This window comes from Martes martes, assembly GCF_963455335.1.
Source record: "Martes martes genome assembly, chromosome: 3".
Taxonomy (NCBI): Eukaryota; Metazoa; Chordata; class Mammalia; order Carnivora; family Mustelidae; genus Martes; species Martes martes.
In genome coordinates, this window is record NC_137890.1 from 94,537,685 (window position 1) to 94,544,060 (window position 6,376).

General features: G+C 44.0%; 2 pseudogenes across 2 annotated transcripts; one reads left to right on the forward strand and one right to left on the reverse strand.

The window, feature by feature from the left end:
- The first annotated feature begins 3,619 nt into the window (after positions 1-3,619).
- Positions 3,620-4,091, forward strand: LOC308339949 (large ribosomal subunit protein uL23-like; annotated as a pseudogene). Its single transcript has one exon. The product of its transcript is annotated as a large ribosomal subunit protein uL23-like (transcript).
- A 1,384-nt stretch (positions 4,092-5,475) lies between these two features.
- Positions 5,476-5,889, reverse strand: LOC308339785 (large ribosomal subunit protein eL28-like; annotated as a pseudogene). Its single transcript has one exon. The product of its transcript is annotated as a large ribosomal subunit protein eL28-like (transcript).
- Positions 5,890-6,376: the final 487 nt, after the last annotated feature.

Sequence of the window (6,376 nt, forward strand, 5' to 3'; positions counted from 1 at the left end):
TGAGTGGCATACTCAGTTAAATTTCAGTGCCTTGTCCTTTTGGTCAGCTCCTTGTGTGTGAAGGGAGGCGGCTCCCAGCAGACAGCAGGGAAAGGTTAGGAGCTCCACACAGCATCTTCGATGAATGTTGGGGCCAGCTCCAAACGCATGTCTGAGCAAAGAGCACTCCTTCCTGATTAACAGGCACATGCTTTCCCTTGATGGGAGCTGGGCCCACGGAAGGGTTGGTTAATCATCTCTCCTGGGTGTCCTGCATGGGAGGACAGGCTCCCAGGGGCAGGGCTTCCATGTCTTAGATGCTCAGGGAGGCCATGCCACAGCTTCCTATCCAGGATCCTACCCAATGCCCCCGGGAGGAGTAGGATAACCCTAACTGGTGGCTTGTTCCCTGCCCCTGTCACTGTGTGGTTCTTTCTGGTCCTTTCAGAGATAGAAGCTCAGATGTCACTCTTGGGTGGTGTCTTCTGCCCTCGGGGTGGGGGTAGGAAGTGGCAAGAGGCTGAATATGCCATGGGGGCTGGATTCCCACTGAGGTCAGAGGACTTCACCTCCTTTCCCAAAGGAATAAAGAGAGAGAAAACTGTCTTTGGTTTGTTTTCATTTTGTTTGGCTTTATTGTGGTAAAATACGTATAACGCAAAATTTACCATGAGTGACATTTAGTACATTCACAATGTTGGGCAGCCATGACCTCTAGGGGCAAGATATTGTCATCACCTCAAAAGGAAACACATCAATGGTCACTCTCCATTCCTTCCCATGAGCCTCAGGCCTAGACTACCACTACTCTGCTTTCTGTCTCTATGGATTTGTATAGTCTGGACATTTCCTATGAATGGAATCATATATGGCCTTTTGTGTCTGGCCTCTCTCACTTAGCCTAATGTTTTCCAGTTTGATCTATGTCAGTAGTTCATTCCTTTTTTATGGTTGAATACTACTCCACCATTCCATTGTGTGGTTAAGGTAAATTTTATTTATCCATTCAGCTGTTAATGAAACTTCAGTTGTTTCTACCTTGTGGCTTTTATAAACAATACTGCTATGAACATTTATGGAAAGGAAGAACACCATTTTATCCGTTTGAAACCAATCCAGTTAGTTCTGTGTTGTTAGCTCTAGCCACATGTGGATATTTAAATTGAAGGTAATTAAAGTGAAATAAAATTAAAAGTTCAGTTCCCCAGTTGGACTGATCACATGTCAACCCCTCAAAGCAACACGCAGCTAGCAGTGACCATATTGAATAGCATAGACGTAGGGTACTTTCACCATCACAGAAACAGAATTGGTAAACTTCTCTCTAAAATGTACAATTGAAAATGACCAAAGGAAGTCAATGGGTACACATTTCCAGTTATAAAATAAGCAACTCATGGGGATGTAATGTATTGCTAATCCTAAATTTCCTATGTGAAAGGAGTTTTACTCCAACAACTCCCCCTAGATGGAAATATTAGGGAGCAGACTCCCACAATCAGGCTCGCTGCCTCAAACCTGGGGGTCCTTCTCAATGTCTGAGGCTGTCCGCTTCCGGAAGAGCAGGGAGACAATGCAATGGTTGAGACAGAGCTGGTGATGTTTCTCGGTGGCTTGAGGGGAGAGGGCCTGCCTGGGTCACCAGGCCAGCCTCCTGGCAGGAGGGAAAGTGGGTGGACAGCGCTGACCCAGCACTGTTTAGTCAAGCAGGCACAGGCAGGAAAGCAACCAAGAAACAACTGAACTGCTTCCTGGTGTGGGGCAGTCTCAGACACCCCACAGGGGGCCCCGAATGGGCTTTTAAGCATCTGGGGGGAGCACGGCCTTCTGGAAAAGTGGATGCACTCAGGGAAAGATTGACAGACCCCTTATGGCAAGCCCCTGGCCCTCCCCCAGAGGAAGGACAGGAAAAGCAGCCATGTGGGTAATAGGAGTCGGGACTGGGCAGTCTGGGTGGAGGAGTGGGGAGATAGCTGCCCTGTGGCATTTCCAAATGAAAACAGCCTGCACCCCTGTCTCCCACCCCTGGGGGCCACAGGCCACAGGAGAAACCCAGGCTGCTGGACAGTCTGGGGCCAGCCCCAGCTGGACCTCGAGAAATCAACCAATTTGCTCTCTTCTTGGAATTCCATTTTGTTCACGTATGTAATCAAGATCAACCCGGGGATGCATGAGATCATTGGTTTTAAGCTCTTTTTTTCCCCCATTGAGGGAACTGTTTATTCAAACGGAGTCTTACAAAGAATAAAGCAATTCTCACGAGGTATAAAGCAAAAAAGAATAAAGCTGCTCTGGTTAAAGATGGCAGCGGTGGTGGTGGTGGCAGTGGCTGAGCAGTGCCCAGAGCTCAGGCATCGAGCCCCAGCTGCGCCCAGACTTCTCACCCCTGTGATTTCCCAGCTCTAAGTGCCCATGATTTTAAAATAACATTTGCTCTTCTACCAGTTTTGGCGGGGATATTTTGGAGTCAGGGAAACCCTGGGTTCAAATCCCTCTTCCCTCCCCCCTCCTTTTTTAAAAAATTTATTTGAGAGAGAGAGAGAGAGAGAGAGAGAGATCACAAGTAGGCAGAGAGGCAGGCAGAGAGAGAGAGAGAGAGAGAGGAGGAAGCAGGCTCCCCGCTGAGCGGAGAGCCCGACACGGGGTTCGATCCCAGGACCCTGGGATCATGACCTAAGCTGAAGGTAGAGGCTTTAACCCACTGAGCCACCCAGGCGCCCCTCTTCTTCCCTTTTCTTCCTTTTTAGTCCTTTGTGATTTGGAATAAGTAACTACCCAGTTGACCCTTACTTTCTTAATCTGTGAAGTGTATCAGTATTACTCTGCAGGAATCTTAGGAGGTTAAAATGCACCCCCGCATGGAGTCTAACAACAGCAGGTGCCCCTTGTGTGTGTTCTGCTTTCCCCCGTGCAGGTTGGCCTCCTATGTCATCTCTCCTGGGCCCCCAGACCCTATCCAGGCTCTGTCCTGAGCAATTATGGGCCAGGCACAATGCTGGGTAGTCGGTAGTGGGGACTTAAAGATAAATAAGACAGAGTCAATGACTTCATGGAATTCACAGACCAGAAACTGATAATTACCACACAGATGGTTTAAGGAAATGGATATGTTAAAACCTAGATGCAGGACTTCATATTTATCATGATTAATGTTCATTTTATAGCTCTGGGCTAAGTCTTCTGGCTTGTTTTGAATCTTATTTCTGTTGTCAAACATAATAGCTATCTCATCTTTCTTTCCTTTATCCGCAAGTGTAACCAACATAGTTTCTGTATCTTTCCAATGTCATGACCAGGATGGTGGCAAGAACTGGAACCAGAGTGAAAGCAGAGCTCTCAATCATCCTCCCAAATTAATTCTAATGTGTGCATCAACCCTGTGGCTGTTCAGCCAGTTCAAAAGTCATCTTTCCTTCCTGTGCACACTCCTACACCTTGTTATTTTATGATACTTGGTAATAAATTTATTTTTGTATGCACACTCATAATTTTACATGCATGCATAAATATAATGGTTTCATAGACACATATATCACCATACATGCACATTATTGGGTTTTTTGGTCAATGTTCTTCATTAATCTTACATACTTTACCTTTTTTTTTTTTCAATACTAACTCAAGAATCCCTTTCACGAAGATGGCGCTGAAGGGGAAGAAGAAAGCCCCTGCCCCCTCAAAGTTGAAGCCAAAGCAAAGGCATCAGAGGTCAACAAATTGGTGTTGAAAGGCATCCACAGTCACAAAGAAAAGATCTACAGTCACCTACGGCCCAAAGACCCAAAACACTGCTTTTCCAAGGGTAGCCCAAATATCCTTGAAAGATCACCCCTAGGAGAGAAACAAGCTTGATCCCTATGTCATCATCATCAAATTTCCCCTGACTACTGAGTCAGTCATGAAGAATATAGAAGACAACAACACACTTGTGTTCATTGTGGAGGTCAAGGCCAACAAGCACCAGATCAAGCAGGCTGTTCAAGAAGCTCTATGACATTGATATAGCCAAGGTCAACACCTTGATCAGACCTGATGGCAAGAAGAAGGCATATGTTCGACTGGCTCCTGACTATGATGCTTTGGATGTTGCCAACAAAATTGGGATCATCTAAACTGAGTCCATCTGGATAACTCTAAATATAAATTTTTTCACAAAAAAAAAAAAAAAGTAACTCATGAAAATCACTCCAGCTTGGAGCTCCATCTCATAGGTCACCTGTCATAGGTCTAATGCACCCTGTTAAATATTTGCATAACAGGCTGTCCTATGTAAAATGTGCCATAATTTATTTATCTATTCCTCATTGACAGGAATTTCCTTTTTTTTGTACAAGCAATAAATATTCTTGTATATATGTCCTTACATACAGGTGCTTTCATTTTTGTGAGATAAACTCTGAGAAATGAAACGCTCCTAATTTTAATATCTTAATTTTAATAGATGCTGCCAGATCACTTTCTAAAATAGCTGTCATCAATTATAGTTCCACATAGAAACCAGCGGAAGTCATTTCCAGTGTTTTAATTTTTGCATACCTGATAGTTATAAAGTGATGGCTCATTGTTACTTCTTTTACTGAAGTATAATTGACATATAACATTGCATTAGTCTCAGGTGTACAATGTAATGATTCAATATTTGTATATATTGCAAAATGATCACCCCTATAAACCTAGTTAACATCGGTCACCGTGTACAGTTACAAAATTTTGTGTGTGATGAGAACTTATAAGATCTACTCTTTTAGCAATTTTTAATTATGCAGTATAATCATATTAACTATAGTCACCATGTCCTACAACACCACTGCTACTTTAATTTAGATTTCCCTGACTGCTTCAAAATTATATATATTTACTGTTTGTTGATCATTTAAATCTGCTTTCTTGCAGATTATTGTCTTCTTAGTTTCTTTCCTTATTTTCCTATCAGTTGTTTGTCCAATTCTTGTCAATTTGTATAAACTCTTTACATATGATAGATTTAACCCTATCTATTGAACTGCAAATGTTTTCCCAAATCTATTTGTGTGTATGGACTTAATTTTTAGTACCTCTTACTGTATGTAAGTTTTTGATTGCTCTGCTCTGCTTTTAAAACTTCTGGTTTTCTAGGGGCACCTGGGTGGCACAGTCGGCTGAGTCTTCCACTCTTGGTTTTGGCTCAGGTAGTGATCTCAGGATTGTGAGATTGAGCCCCACCCTGGCTCTTTGCTCCGCACAGAGTCTTTTGAGATTCTCTTTCCCTCTTCCTCTGCTCTTCCTGTTCATGCTCTAGCTCTCTCTCTCTCTCTCAAATAAATAAATAAATAAACTTCTGGCTTTCTAGCATCAATTTGGATGGTCTCCTTGTCTCTAGATTAAAGATATACACTCTTGAATGTAATTTTTATTTTTTTCACATTTTAAATCATTAAGCCATCTTAAATTTATTTGTTTGTTTGTTTGTTTGTTTTGAGGAGGCTGACTGCTTTATTTCTTTGCAGGTGAGGGCAGGGGCTCAGGAGCTCTTGGTGGGGCGGGCCCGCTTCCTCTTCACCATCGCGGGCTTCTGGCTACGCAGGATGGCACTGGCTCCGCGAATGGCAGCCATGCACAGATCTGGGCGGCTCTTGTTCTCGCGGATCATGTGCGGGACACTGCTGAGGGTGGCCCTGGGGTTCTTGTTTATAGTGGTCCGCACGTAGGAGGTGGCAGGTTTCCGCTGGCCGTATCTGCGCTTCATGACCACCACCACGCCCTTGCCTCGGTCGCGGGCTCCACGCCCATGGTCTTGCGGTGAATCAGCCCGTTGCAGCGGAACAAGTTGCGAGCTTTCAGGTTGTTGGGCTCGCTGTAGGCCTGCTTGTTCCTCCTGATCGGGAAGCTGGAGCAGTTCTGCACGACCATCCGCTGCAGGTGGGCCGGCATGGCGGCGGCGGCTCCTCTCGCTAGGGCAGCCGGAGACGGAAAGAGCTGAAATTTATTTTTGTTTTTATTTCTCACAAATTGAAATACCAACTTTATTGTTTTATTTCTTGCTTGTTTTATAATCTATTTCTGGATCTTTTTTCTCATCTAAATATTTTTTATTTATTTTTATTAACACATAATGTATTATTTGCCCCAGGGGTACAGGTCTGTGAATCTTACACATTTCACAGCATTCACCATAGCCCATACCCTCCCTAATGTCCGCACCCCCCACAACCCCCTGCAACCCTCAGTTTGTTTTGTAAGATTAAGAGTCTCTTATGGTTTGTCTCCCTCCCCATCCCGTCTTGTTTCATTTTTTCCTTCCCCACACCCACAACCCCCCACCCTGCCTCTCAAATTCCTCATATTATATTTCTGGATTTTCTATTCTGTTTCACAGACCTATTTATTTACATTTATGGAAGTAACACACTAATTTGTT